Source organism: Anser brachyrhynchus, assembly GCF_964034855.1.
Source record: "Anser brachyrhynchus genome assembly, chromosome: 5".
Taxonomy (NCBI): domain Eukaryota; kingdom Metazoa; phylum Chordata; class Aves; order Anseriformes; family Anatidae; genus Anser; species Anser brachyrhynchus.
In genome coordinates this window covers 46,616,399-46,630,636 of record NC_137699.1, presented here as the reverse complement: position 1 = coordinate 46,630,636, position 14,238 = coordinate 46,616,399, and the positions used below count along the sequence as shown (strand labels likewise).

At 35.6% G+C, this 14,238-nt stretch overlaps 1 protein-coding gene across 11 annotated transcripts in view; it reads right to left on the bottom strand.

Moving 5' to 3' along the window:
- FLRT2 (fibronectin leucine rich transmembrane protein 2) overlaps positions 1 to 14,238 on the bottom strand; it is a 77,090-nt gene that overhangs the window by 55,267 nt on the left and 7,585 nt on the right. Inside the window, exon 1 of one of the 11 annotated variants that reach the window (XR_013951797.1) lies at positions 1 to 14,238. This exon is cut by the window's left edge and continues 21,028 nt beyond it. The exons of the other annotated variants lie outside the window; for them this stretch is intronic. The gene's annotated coding sequence lies outside the window, so the exon portion shown is untranslated. 11 annotated transcript variants of the gene reach the window in all.

Sequence of the window (14,238 nt, the reverse complement as noted above, 5' to 3'; positions counted from 1 at the left end):
TCAGTGTTAAATAGACTACTGCTTCTATTTCAACGCTGTGTGTTCCCATTATCTCCTCACCCACAGCTCCTATTGAAGACAATGATGTTGCAGTCTTTGCATTCTTTGTCAAAGGTGAAGATATGAACCCTACAGTAAGACTCAACCCTAGTCGTTCCTTTTGCTATGCCAAATGAGACCAAACTTGGTTAATTAACTTAATTTCAGTAACATAAAAGTTTCCTTATGCCAGCTGTACCAGCCCCATCACTGCAGGCTTATTTTCAAAACTAATACATTAGCACTTTGTCAAAGCTATTTTTATTTTTGCCTAAAAATGAGGCCTCAATAATTTTGTGGAGACTGTAATATGTTTTGATCTTAGAAAAAAATGTTCTGATGTTCTGCTTATTTGAAACAATAGCTAAAAGAGTAAGTATCGCATTCCAGCTAGTGAGACAAATATCTCAATATTCAGTGTTTCTAACTGATTTTTATGATTGTCCAAGTACAATCACTTTTAAGTATGTATTACAGTCTGTGAGGAATTCAAGTCTGAATGGTCCCTGAAATCTATGTAGCAAAACGGCCATATACAAAATTGCACGTGGTTATACAAACTTTTCAAAGAATAATAAAATGGTTTGGGTTAGAAGAGACTCTCAAAGAACATCTAATTCCAACCCCACTGCCACTGACAAGGACACCTCCCACTAGATCAGGTTGCTCAGAGATCAAAGACTGCTTTTAGATCATTTAAGTTCAAAGCTATTATTACACATGGGGATTTTTTTTTGTTTGTTTCTTTTTGTTTTTCCACTGATATAAGACAACATGCAGTACTGAGTCTAAATTATACACATAACTCATATGTATTAGCTTAGATTCCATATATCTATAGCATTTATGTCTGGCTTTGGAGTGTTATGCTTCTCAGCAGGTATTTTTCATCAGTGCACTGAGCAGGAGAAAAGGATATATCACTTTCTAGGCATCTTGTAGGACTTTGCTGTTAAAAATAGCAATCAGATCACAAGTTAAGTATTTATATGTGGTCTTTGATGGGATGAATGCTCTTTTTCATAAGAGAGGAAACATAGAGTGCTCATAATCATATTCAAAAGTTAGTAACTGCCCAATGATGTGCTTGAATGAAGTCCTAATAAACCATAAGGAATATGGAAAGGGTAATCAGAAGAAGTATCCCTGCTCCTTTGATGTCAGTGGAAATTATTCTATTGGTTTTGCTGAGGGCCAAAGCATCACCTAGGCCTTTGACTCCAGCAACTTTAGTCATATATATTAAGTAGAGAATCACTTGGTTGTTCTCATCTATTTCAGTGCTGTTAGCCATGCATTAATTATCAGTTGCATATAACAATGGGCTGGTATTCAGTCACAGGCTTTGACTCCAATCAAAATGTTATTTGGGGAAGCAACTAAGTAATTCTGTATCACTTTAGATGTCCCTCTTCACCAAATCAAAATGTTTTATTTTTTCCAAAATTTTCAACCAATTCTGAACATAACGTCAATGATAAAATTAATGACTTTGCATTAAATCTAAGCAGAATTGTTTCATCCTTAATATCTGTCATTCTCTTTAATCTTTGCTACTCTGGAAAGCTAATCTAGAAATCAGATAAACACTTGACTGTTCATTCTGTGGTCTACATCCTAAACTAGTATAACTCATCCAATGATGAGTTAATTAAAGCCAAGAAAATTGTGTCAGTACAAACCAACTGTAGAGCAGACCCACGTGTTCAAATTACAGAGCATATATTGTAGCACTGACAAATACTCTAAACATCAAATCTGTAACTGGATGCCATACTTACAGCCCACTAGAATCACACTCACTATAATATTACAATATCTTCTCTCCAGGAACCAGATAAGAAGGGAAATTTCAGATATGTAGGAGAAACTGCTGAGATGACCCTCAGATTCTAAAAACTATTCCAATATGCATTCTTTATTTGGGAAATTGATTTGTGTAGTTTTAGTACAGACAACCTGTGTAACTCAAGCAAAGCGAGATGTTGAAGACATGCAGAAAACCCTTCCTTTGAAATAAATTTTAATTCCTCCCATGACTCTAGAAGGAAACTGCTTTTGACAGACTACATTTTGCCACTGTTTCATTTAATAATTCGTATCAACATTTACCAAGGGAGATTCTCATTGTATAACAGCCAAGTTGCTGTCCATTCTAATGACTTTTATTACTTGTTGCTTTTGTGTTGTGGACTATGCAGCTACGACTAAGCAAAAAGGACAGCATCAGAAAATTTGATCTTTGGTAAGAGTTTTATTTCTAACCGTCTCAGGTTTATATTTTAGGTCATACTACATTTTGAAATAAAATCTTTCTCACTCAAAAACCTAACAATACGATGGGTGATGGTTCTTGCTCCTTTGAATGAAGATAGCTGCAAGCCATGTCTGTCAGTTTAAATATATGTGGAGACCCTGCAAAACAGTTACCATGTTCAAAACCTATTGATTTGACTTTGGAATTTAAAGTATACAGAATTTCACAGAACTTGGCCTCAGCTGTGGAAAGAGTCTGTTTCCTATTTATTTATTTATTTATTTTATTTATTTATTTTAAATAGATGTGGAAGGAACCAATGTCATATATATTAAAAAATACTGGTTTGCATTGCATAGGAATAATACCTTAGTCACAACAGGATCAGGTAGAGGGAAATCAAAGCAACTTCTATTGCTTTGGCATGGAATGAGTACATTCCATGAGTACACCCGAATCATTCTTAAGCTTTAGGGAAAATAAAAATAAAAATCTTAGATATTGTTAAATCCAAGTCATGTGGAGTACATTCTGCTTAGGAACAATAGTCTATATGTACTGAAATGCTCATGAGAAAACATGCCTGATTTATATTGCTATAATGGAAAACAAAATGCTTTGAAACCAACCATGGCTGCCTATAACTCTCTCTGTAACAAGCAATAGATAAATAACTTGTAATACTAATACTCACTTCATTACAGTATTCTTCAGAGTTCTGCTGTACTTTCTGAAGAGCCTCACAACGTCCTACCACTATGTACTCCAAATTTGGTTTGTAAATGGAAAAATCCAATATTGTGAAGCTGCAGCTTCATTAAGAATTATATAATTATTGTAACAGTTTTAGTTCTTGCACTTGGGCTAGAAGTAGATAGTTATTTTGCTGGATTTACTTTTATTATTCTTCTGGGCCCACACACTCAGACATATGAAACACATGCATGAGTTTATCTACAGGATGGCATGTTAGCCACCAAGATAAATCAAGAAACTTAGCTCAAACAATGTGATAATTTTTGCTGTTTATGGAATGTCAATTCATTTTCACATTTGTTATTAAAAACTGAAGAGTTCATTTTCATTTCTGTATTATTATTTGTGAAAATAGCACACACACAAAAATGAGTTTTTGGACATTCCCTTTCGACTAAATGTTCTCATTTCAATTCTGTTATCAAGAACGTGGATTTTTTGCAATTGCTTTTTGACCTATAATGTGAGTGTGGAGGGGTATACCAATAGGCTCACTGTAGTTACCAATTTGATTTGTTAATTCACTGACATTTATACATTGATTCATAAACCATTAGCACCCTCTAACTCACTTCAGGCTTTTCATACAGTTCTGCAAATGCACTACATTTCTGATTACTTACAGTCATAAATACATTTTGTAGTGAAACCTTCAATTGGTCTACTGTAAGGATACTCGTATTTCTGCTTTAACCCATGGACGAAGATTTGGTACAAGAAATATGTCTCTTAATTTCTGGTTATGTAAAGTAATTCCAGATTTTATATGAATAAATTTTGATTTATACTAGAGAAAATCCTTGCTGGAAGAAGTGTGACCAGTCACACACTACTTTTTCTTTTTCAGATCTTATAATTTCACTGCCCTTATTGGATACGGTATTTTGTGAGAAGATTCAAATAGTGAAAAATTGTCAGAAAGACCCTCATTCATTTCAGTCCAGTAATATGGGATATGCAAATATTTAGATCATATGATTTTATTTTCAGCATTGCAGTGCACACGAGGGAAAGAAATAAGGATCCCCATGTGATTGCCAGCAAGTATACAGCACACATGTACTTATTTATACCAAGGAGAGTCTTCTACTGGAAATTGCCTGAAAACCAAGCAATATACTGTGCTGATTAATTCAACTTGTATAATTACCTAGAAGCAAAGAACAAGACTGACGGGAAGAAGAGATTTGCTTCTTGTTAGATCAGCTCTAATCTCATTTCCACACAGTCTAAAAAGACTACTTTGTACTTATACTTGTTAGTGAACCTATGGAGTCCTTCCTAAAGTTGCTGTCTCAGATAAGAGACGTTAAAATTGATAGAATCATAGGTCTATGCAAGTACAGTCCTTTAATCTTGGTGGGAGGACCTAGGTTTCAATATATCTAGGCTTTTAAACATTGGATGTTAGGATAGTAGTTAGAAAGAAAACAAAAGCAAGGGTGAGAGTCTGTATATTATATTTATGCAAGAAATCCACCCCAATCTGTCTATTGGGAGTCATTTTTGCAACAGTGTTATTTGCAGTTGGAATACACAGCACAATTCATGTAATTTTGCTAATTACTTATCTAGATTGTTCATGTATATGAAGTCAGTGGAGTTATAAACATGATCCATACACTCATAAATAATTGTGGCTACAAACCACTGCCTTGAATTTCATTTCCAGAAGGGAATTTAAAGCTTTGTAATTCTGACTGACCAGGTCTCACGTTACAAATATTAAAAATTCTTTACATTAAATAAAGTCATTAGATATTATTAAACACTGCAAAATTCTTTTGTAAGGATATCTTGCAGTAATGCTTTATAGGTTGGTGTTAGGCTACTACAACGATAGGCAGAATATAAGACCAGAACAGAGCAGCAGAACTTGGCCATTGTCACTCAGATTGGTTTATAACTGGTTGCAAAACACTGTACTAGTTTTCACAAAGAAAACAATGACTAACAAAATGTATACATTTATTCTTAGACACTAACTGCCTCTGGGGTACTACTGAAATTTGTACTGTGAAAAGCCCACTAAATCATTCATTACAACACATCACTAGTTACCAGCTAGCAAAGATTTATGCACTTTGTTTTCCATCATTGTTTGGAGACAGCAGCATAAAGTCCCACTGTAGGTTCCAGGGGTAAATATTCCCCTGCAAAGCAGCAGTTCTCAATTATCTCCAGTAACATTAAAGCAATTTCCTAACACAGTTCTTATCTTCCTTAGACAACACATCATCAGCATATGCACAATTATAGGCTGAATTGAACTGAAAAAGTGGCAAATTGATGGAGGACATCTGTCATTTTTCTCCCCACTCCTGCACTAGAGAGTTCCTGTAACAAGAGAAATTATATAATTCACTAAAAATGATCAGTTAAAATTTAATGCAAGTGCCAAATGTCTAGAGGTACATTGATAAAACCTTTATGCCTGCACTCCTATGGCACAAGGAGATGAAGGTTAGGCTGGTAAACTTTTTAGAGCCATATTACATGTCCATGCTGGTCACGTGCATATCAAAATTAAACTTCATTAGATATAGCAATGGTGGCAAGCCTAAAAAATGTCATGGAAAATATGTCAGTCGCAAAGAGTGTAGCAATTACTATGAGACAGAGATAAGAAACATTAACTGAAGTATAAATAGATGCCTCAGGAAATTATATAACCACATCCACTTATGCATCTGAAACTCAAATTATGCAGCAAGTAACTACAGCAGTGCTGTAAACATGACCATAGACAATCTTGTGCCCAAACATCTCCTTAAATCACCTAATAAATCAGGTAAAAATAAATAAAATATTTACTTCATGCAAGAGATTTGAAGAGTAGGGCTCTCCATTGATTCAGAGGCAACCGGGGCACAAACAGGCAGTATCATTTCCCAGACTGAATCCTTGCCTCGTATTGCTAAAGAAGGAAAACTGGCCTACTGTCATGGTTCTAGCAAGGAACTTAATAGTTTTCTGCTTTATGTTGTGGATATTCAGCTTCTGTAAATCAGTTCAACCCTGACTTACACAAGCACTATACATCTAATATCAAGCAGCTTTATGATTCTGCTTGTGGATCAGCATTCCCTTGATGAGATGCTGCTATTAACTCTTCCTTCTGTCTTTCATTTGTGGTATCTCTTTTTACCTCAGGAAAAATAGTGCAGAGTTATTTTCTAACTATGTGCTTTTTACAAGGACCTGTACAGTGTGACTGAGGCTCTGCTCTGCTTTGTAAGAACAGAGGAAGAAGAGGACATGGAGGTAAAAGAATGGTTCATCCTCCTTACCTAATAAATCTTTTCACTGCTGACAGGGAATGGAAAAATGAGGCTCAGATAATAGTGGTGGGTTACCTGAGTCCACCACCTTTCATTTCATATAGATCACTGCAGACTGTGTCTGGATTTCAAATAGAAACAGAATGATTTTGTATTCAGTAGGAGAAACCCTGTGTCATCTTGCCCCTTCTTAAGCTCTAAAAATATTGCACTCTCTTGTTATTTGCCCTAGACTGTTAGGAAAGATGGGTCAGAACCCATAATCTTGTTCTTGAGAACATAAGAAAAAAAAAAGATAACTAGTAAGAAATAATTCAGCATGCTTTAATTTTTGCTTGTACTTAATTTCTTTGAAACGTCTAATAGAAGACTTGCAAATCTGACAAAACGTGAGTTTTCTCCAACTCCTTAAAGCCAATTACTTTTTTACAAGAAATGTGTTTATGTGAATTTTAGTGCTTGTGAAAAAGGAAGAGTGAAGTGTTTCATTCATTGGTGAAGCATCGCACACCAGTCCCCGTAGCAGTTCTGCCAATGCAGTTCAGGCCCACACCTGTCCTGGAGCTATTCACAGGGCTAATCTATGCGGTTGTTATTCCCATGTGGGCAACTATCCATGAGAGGCTTGCCTGAGACCAGCCAAATTCATCCAACTTGTATTTTATTACACACAGGAAGTTTGATTTGAAAGAGTGAAGGGGCTAACTTGTTAACTCATGCAGTGCCATCTTCCCACTGAGTTTTTTCTTTCCTTTTTCAGTTACAGTAACTGCATCCTAGTCAGGTTCTTTGCTGGAGTTTCTGCAAGATTACAAGGACACAAGTTTAGTAGGGTTACATACTGTCCCAAATATTATTCCTACCAGAACATTTGTGGAGAATGTGGAGAAATCATAGAAAGACTTCACACCCTGTCTAACAAAGCAAGGGCATATATCTCTACTATAACCTTCCCCATAAATTATTTGTTTCCTTCATTTTAGGTGCCAGGACTTGGTACTGCTGATGATCATGGGCATTTGCAGTGCCTGGAGGAAGAGAAATGCCAGTCCTCCCATATGCACACACATACAGGGAGTTTCTGTGACTGCTGCCAGTTCAGTCCCCAGTGGGCACCACTCTTTGTCACTTCACTGTTTTTAAAATTCGGTGTTGAATTCTGCCTCACCTTTAGCTGCAAGGGAAAAAAAAAAAAAAAAGCATACCCAAGCTCAGACCACAATGAAGAGCTCAATCAATGCATGACCCACCCAGTGATATAATCAACAGGACAGCATGGATGCACTAACAATGCAGAAGCAGCATCACAACTCTGTGTGTTGCAGTGCACGATGATCATTTCCTTCACCATGTTTCTTTTCAGCAAGAATAATAATAAAGACCCACTTCAGTCATTTGTCCCCACTGTAGTGTCCCCAGTTTTACCCTGATTCAGTCTTTTGTTACATAATGGAATTCCAGGGTCTTTCAGATGAGAATTCTAATGGCAAGAGAAATCTAAACAACATAAAAGCTGACAGGACCTATATTACATATTTTAAATTACAAATATTTATTATTCCCCTTTGATTTATCTCTGTAAAGCAGGCACTCTGAGTATATACTTATTCCTGAGAGGAATATTTTAGACTACTTACTTACTAATTACTTTTTCCATCCCATCTTTACTCCATATCCTTTTTTTTTTTTTTTTCTTAAAGTTAACATGCAGAGTGTCTGAGGTCACAAAAAATGAGGACATGGAATAATATTAAGAGTAATACAAGCTTATAAGACCTGCCTCACCAAACCAGCCAGGGTTCTGCTGTACAGATAATTCCGTATGAGACAGCACTAACTTTGCCTGATAATTCTCATGTGCTTTCTCCACAACAGAAAGAACGCGGAGAACAGACCTTTTCCTCCCCTCCCAACTCCTCCTACATTGTACATTGCCCTACCTCTCCTCTCCGATGAATAACAGCTTAGATGGTTAAAACTGTGATCATTAGGAAATTCCATTTTCCTGTTGCACTGAAAGTTGATTGATTATCTCTGTGCTTCATTCAGTCTGGACAATTTTGATTACTTACTGTCTTCCTGTTTTTTGACCAGTTATTTTCTGGCCACTTTTCCTTTCCTGCTTTTATGCTACCTCTGCACAATGCTACATATTTAAATGAAAATAAAAGCTTCCATGAGAATTATTGTTTATTTTAGTTTTGATAGCATCTTTAGGATATTTTGCATCCTCAATGTTCCTGACATAACAAACATGAGAGAATGAGCTCCAGCCTTAAAAGAGGTCCTTCTTAACTGAATAACTAACTGGAAATTTTGATTCAGCCTGTGCTGGCATGTGGGTTTAAAAAATAAAGAGAGAGAAAGAGGCAGGAGAGAAATGTGGTGCTACCAGAATATAAATATAAATATATGTCAATAAAAGTACCCCTGAGGGTGGGAGGGAGTGTAAATGTCACAGCAAGGCTAAAGATGATTGCTTTTTTTTTTTTTCCTCTTCTAATATGCAGGAGATAGTCTTTTAGCATAGCATTGAAGGAGTTAAAATGAATGCCTTTCTGCCAAACATGATTATCATTCAACACAAGACAATATACAGGGCTGTAAAACACCCCTTCCCAAGTTCCCCAAATATTTCTTCACAAGAACTAAGTAGATTGTGAATGGATGTTATCTGAAATCTAAAGGTGTTTATTCTCTTAGTGATTAAAGAAAGAGGATCATCTTTCTGCAGCTAGTTGGCTAGACTATAAGATGTCTTCTCTCGGTCAGCACATCTATAACAAGACAATAATTCAGTAGCTTGTAAAATATGATTGCATATGAGATATTGATGGCCTAAGGGAAGTTCTGAATATCAGAGGTTCATAATTAGAATACCTATGCATTTGATCCAATTGAGTTTCCATCAATGTCACAGACATGAGTGGTTATGAATTTCAGAGTCATCCCTGCCCATACAGACTGATTTATGCACTTCCAACTTTGGACAAATGAAGGGCAAATAATTAAAGCCAAGCCCTTCTACCTAGAGAACTCCTCATTATTAGGTGGTTCTGAGATTTATAATCCCCCCTCCCAGTGCTTAAGATCAAGTTCTTCAGCTGGTAACTCATAACCTATTTATGCTTATGCCATCCATTCACTTTCTGTCGTTCTGTCCTCTTATCTGTAAATCCACAGTCTCAACATGTAGGATGTGTGGATCTGCTGATAAGAAATTTTTGCAGGAAAAAGAATCTGGGCAGATCAACAGTTCTGTTGCCAGAGCTGCTGGCAGCAACTCTAACATCTCATTTATTCCAGATTTATAAAGATCCACTGTGCTGATCTGAGGATAGAGCTGAATGTTTGACTTCTGTGGTAACAGACTATCTAGTTGAAACCTGTATTTGGTACTAAATATTAAGTTAACTAGATACTGATAAGATTACACAGTGTGGGACAGAAAACAAACATTTTTTTAGCGCTGAGATTTTCATAGTTCCTGGGCTTTATTATTATTATTATTATTATTATTATATTTACTTATTTTTAAATTACTGTATTTTAATGCAATTATACATAACTAAAAACTAAAGCACTGGTGTGGAGGTAGGGATTCAGCACCCTGTAGCCATCACTCAAAACAAAAATAGAAATCCAATTGTATCATTCTTTTTAAAACTATTAAACAGAGTGTTACTTGTGGAAACAGTACTCTATTAACTATGAGGGAGAAGAGCTAGGGAAGAAAGGCAGGGAAAGCTCCTATACAGTCTCCATTTCAATATTCTACAGTATCACTGGTTGCCCTGCCATCCAGTTAAATAATAATAAAAAAGGAAGATGCCAACTAAGCACCAGAAGGAAATAGATTTGCTAAATGATCCTTTGCCATTCAAATTGTCTCAGAAAGCTTTTTGTTAATACTTTGTGTGTCTCTCCCTGCATGCCTGTGTGTGCACGTTTATCATTCTGAATACACAATACCAAATGCATAAATAGAGATTTTGATAGGGCAAAACATGGATAAAGCAATTAGAGTAACCTTACTGTCAGATGCTCTAACACAGACGCTCTGCCATCTCTGGGCAATGATAAAGGACTTGGCTATATCAGTGGCATTCAAAGTGCACATGAAAAAAGACAGATGTCCATTGTGATTCTTTCTTGCCTAAGTATTTTCAAAGCTGTACTGGTAGACGCTTTTCTCTCTAGGTAAAAACTGTTGCACTGCACTGCACAAGAATAAGGTTCTAAAATTAATTTAGTCAAAGAGTGAAAGTAATTTCTCAAATAAAAAAAAAAAAAAAGACTTCTACTGGCAAGATGCATTTTACAATTTACTGCTGAACTGCTGCAAGAAGCTCTTCACTGAGCAGCATGGCACAGGGCCAGAACAAGCTATTTCAAAAATCACTGTTGGGCATATACCAATTTGATACACAGGATTTAGCAATACTGTTGGGAATGACTCTGTGTATGTGTGTATGTGTTCATGTCCTGTTAAATTTTAACAGTTTCTAACTGTATACTCATCTTCGGCATGAGGAAATTTGTTTTTAGACTGCTAAATTTGTTTTAAAATATAGAAAATATATCAGGTTGGATAACAGATATTTTTTTCATTTACTTATTTTGTATTGGAAATTCTTTTTTTTTTTTTTTTATGGGCAGCTCAAATGATAAAATGTCTCAGATGAATCTTGTAAATCACTTAAAGCAAGGATGTAAACTTTATGAGTGTGAGCTATTGGCTAGCCCCTTCCACTTCCAAATTCTCTAGTTCAATGAATAATGTGTGGTCCTACGATAATGGATCACTAGAAAAAGACGCAATATGCTTGTATATAAATATATATATATTTAGCATATTATATATATACGTATATAAATATATACATATTTAGCATATTAAATTGGAATCCTTCAACCACCCAATCCAGGTTCATAACAATTCAGGTTTTCATGTGATAAAACTTCAGATTTTTTTTAGATACTTACAAGACATTATGAAATAACAGCAAGTTTTCAACTGATATAGCTAAAGAGAGCATGTTTAGTCTAGGAGTGTTTGCAACAAACTCCAGAGCTAAGTGGTTAAATATAAGAGTAAGGTAAACCTAGATCAGTCAGTGAGGTGGCCTGTGAAACAAGACAAACGAGATTGCTAAATGGGGTACATTTAACTTGATGCAAATCTTTTAGTGACACAAGAAGCACCACCTAGGAAAAACTTCCTAGATCACAAACGAAATTAAAAGGTAACACAAACACACTACTAGCAAACATTCCTTCATTTAGAAACACCTCACATGGTTTCAACTAGCATTTCAGGCATGCAATAGGCTCACTAAAACCACTTCATTTACCAAAATCATAATTCGTTAAATGATATGTACACCTAATGCCCTGTCTACAGGTAGCTTTTGTAGCAATACAACTATGTAGGTTGTGTCCATGACACGTATACTGCTACAATCCTAATATGGATGTAATTCTAGTCATTTAAATCACTTCTACCTACATACTTGTTTCCACATACATACATGAAGAAAATACTAATGAAAGCATATACACATTAGCACAACCAGAGACACACTGATGGGGTTGTATCATCTTCAATTACAGCTAAATGACATCACTTTGGGGTATTCAAATTATTACTCACATGAGTAATCCCTAATCATGAGAAGAGTGTCTGTGAAATTAACTTGCCAGTGAAGGAGAAAAGGATTGAGTCTGGAATCAAATAAATTAATTTAAAAAGCAGTCTTTCAGCTGTGAAGTTCTGTTTCATAAGCACAGCTAGGTTTGCTTTCCATTGACCTTGGGAGCAATCCATCTTGGGAGCAACTCAGTATTTTTAACCTAATTTAGAAATTACCAAAACACTGGGGGAAAAATATATTTTTTCTTGTTTAATTTAATTTTCAATTAACCAACAAAATTATTTTTGAATTAAAATTAATTATATGCTTTGAAGGGTTTGAGGGAGTCCTCAGTGATTGCAGACAAAGTCATGGTTACCTATGTATGTAGCACATACATTAATTATATATAGATGGCATTTCTTCAGAACTGTGTATGAAATGTCTTGTTCTGTCAGTAAAGGTGTTGTTGGTCTAAAATAATACTTGTTCTTGCATTCATTTACAACGACACTGTGAATGTTACACCCATCTTAAAACAGTTCAAATACTGCATTTCTTTTTCTTTGTAGGAAAAGCATGCGGAAGAAAAGAAATATTTTTAACTCTGAACTTACAGGCCTAGGGCTGATGGCCCTATGACTGCAGTTTGACCATGGTTTGATCCTGTACGGGTTGTGTGAAGATTGAGCATCACCAAAGAATCGCAGCAGTGCTAGGACGCTGAGGGAGTACTGCATCCTCTCCCCACACAGGCAGCCCTCTCCCACATGATGAATCTTGGCTAATTCTTATGAAACAGCTCTGAAAGATAAGAGCTACTCATGCGACTACATGGTACAGGACCAGAACTACAGTTGAGAAATCTTTTCTCTTTAATTTTCCCTGTTGGTTTTAATGAGCAATTGGCAAAGGCTACCAGCAGGAACTGGTAGCAACCCTGCTGCACATTGATTTCAGTTCTAAGAAGGTGCTGATGAGGCTTTTCATTCAGGGCTCTGACCTTTCCTGCTCTTAATGGGTCACGGAGTATTTCCGTACAGTACACAGTACTTACTACAATAAGTGTCAGCCTGCCCAGACCTTGAGTCACTATGCATGATAGTAAACAGCTAATGAATTAGGGAGATGAAATTCCAAAATCTTTTGCCCTAATCTTGTAATTCTCCATCAAGATCCCTGACATTCACTACATTTTGTCACACCAAAAGCCTATTAAATTTTGCCTGCAAGGATTGAGGGATCAGTTTCAACGACCTTTGAATGACCAAAAATTCTCTGTGCTGCATGCATTTGTAAACACCCTTGCATTATACTAGGATAGAAAATGTGTGTTTAAAAATAAATAAATAAATAAATAAATAAATAAATAAATAAAACAGTTGCAGCTTGAAGTAGAATGTGCAGGAGATTGCTTCTAGGTAGCACTGATAGATAGCACAAGATTTCCTTTTAGAAGAGATGTTTTATGGACCTCTTTAAGCATCATTAAGTTTTCAGGAATGCTGAAGAGAGCATGATGGATTTGTTTTAGAATGTTCCTAGTATTTAGTTTTGATTCTGCTTAAAGGGCCATATCAGAAGAAGGAGTTAAAAAGGAGAAAACAAAAACTAAAACTATCCAAAACAAAACTGTTAGCCATGTAAATCAAAAATAAAAAAAAAGGAAGGTATCAAAAGGTCCAAACAGCTTTCACCAGTGGCTGAAAATTTTAGATTAAATTTTACTATTTGTAGGAGATATTGTTTATTGTGACTAAAATATAATATCTTAAGCAGAGAATAGTTTTCATTTCAAATGCTTCTTTCCTGATTATTACCTATGGATTAAAGTTTGGGTTTACTTTAAATACATGATGAAAATATTCCTGTCAAGACAAATATTTTAATGATGATTTTTTGTGGTTGCTTTTTCTTTAAAAGAAGTCGGTTACTTGAAAGGAGTAGGTTACTTATAGCTTTAGGGTGACTAAAGCTCATATCTTCAGTGTATGTTAAATTAGCTTTCTTTACGGTAATAACTATATATATTTTTAATAAAAAAAAAGCATATATTTGTTTTACCAAAATAAAATTTAAAAAAATGCAGTTTTTATCCCTCTAGGGCAAGTTCCAATTCTTTTGGTTTCTTGAAGAAATAAATAAAAAGCATTGGCAGAGAAACTCCTGAAAAGACTGCCCAAGGGGGAGGAAAGGAAACACCTAAAAACATCATATTACCAAGCACTGAGGTAATCAACCACAACCTGGGAAATGTCAAACAATGGTATTC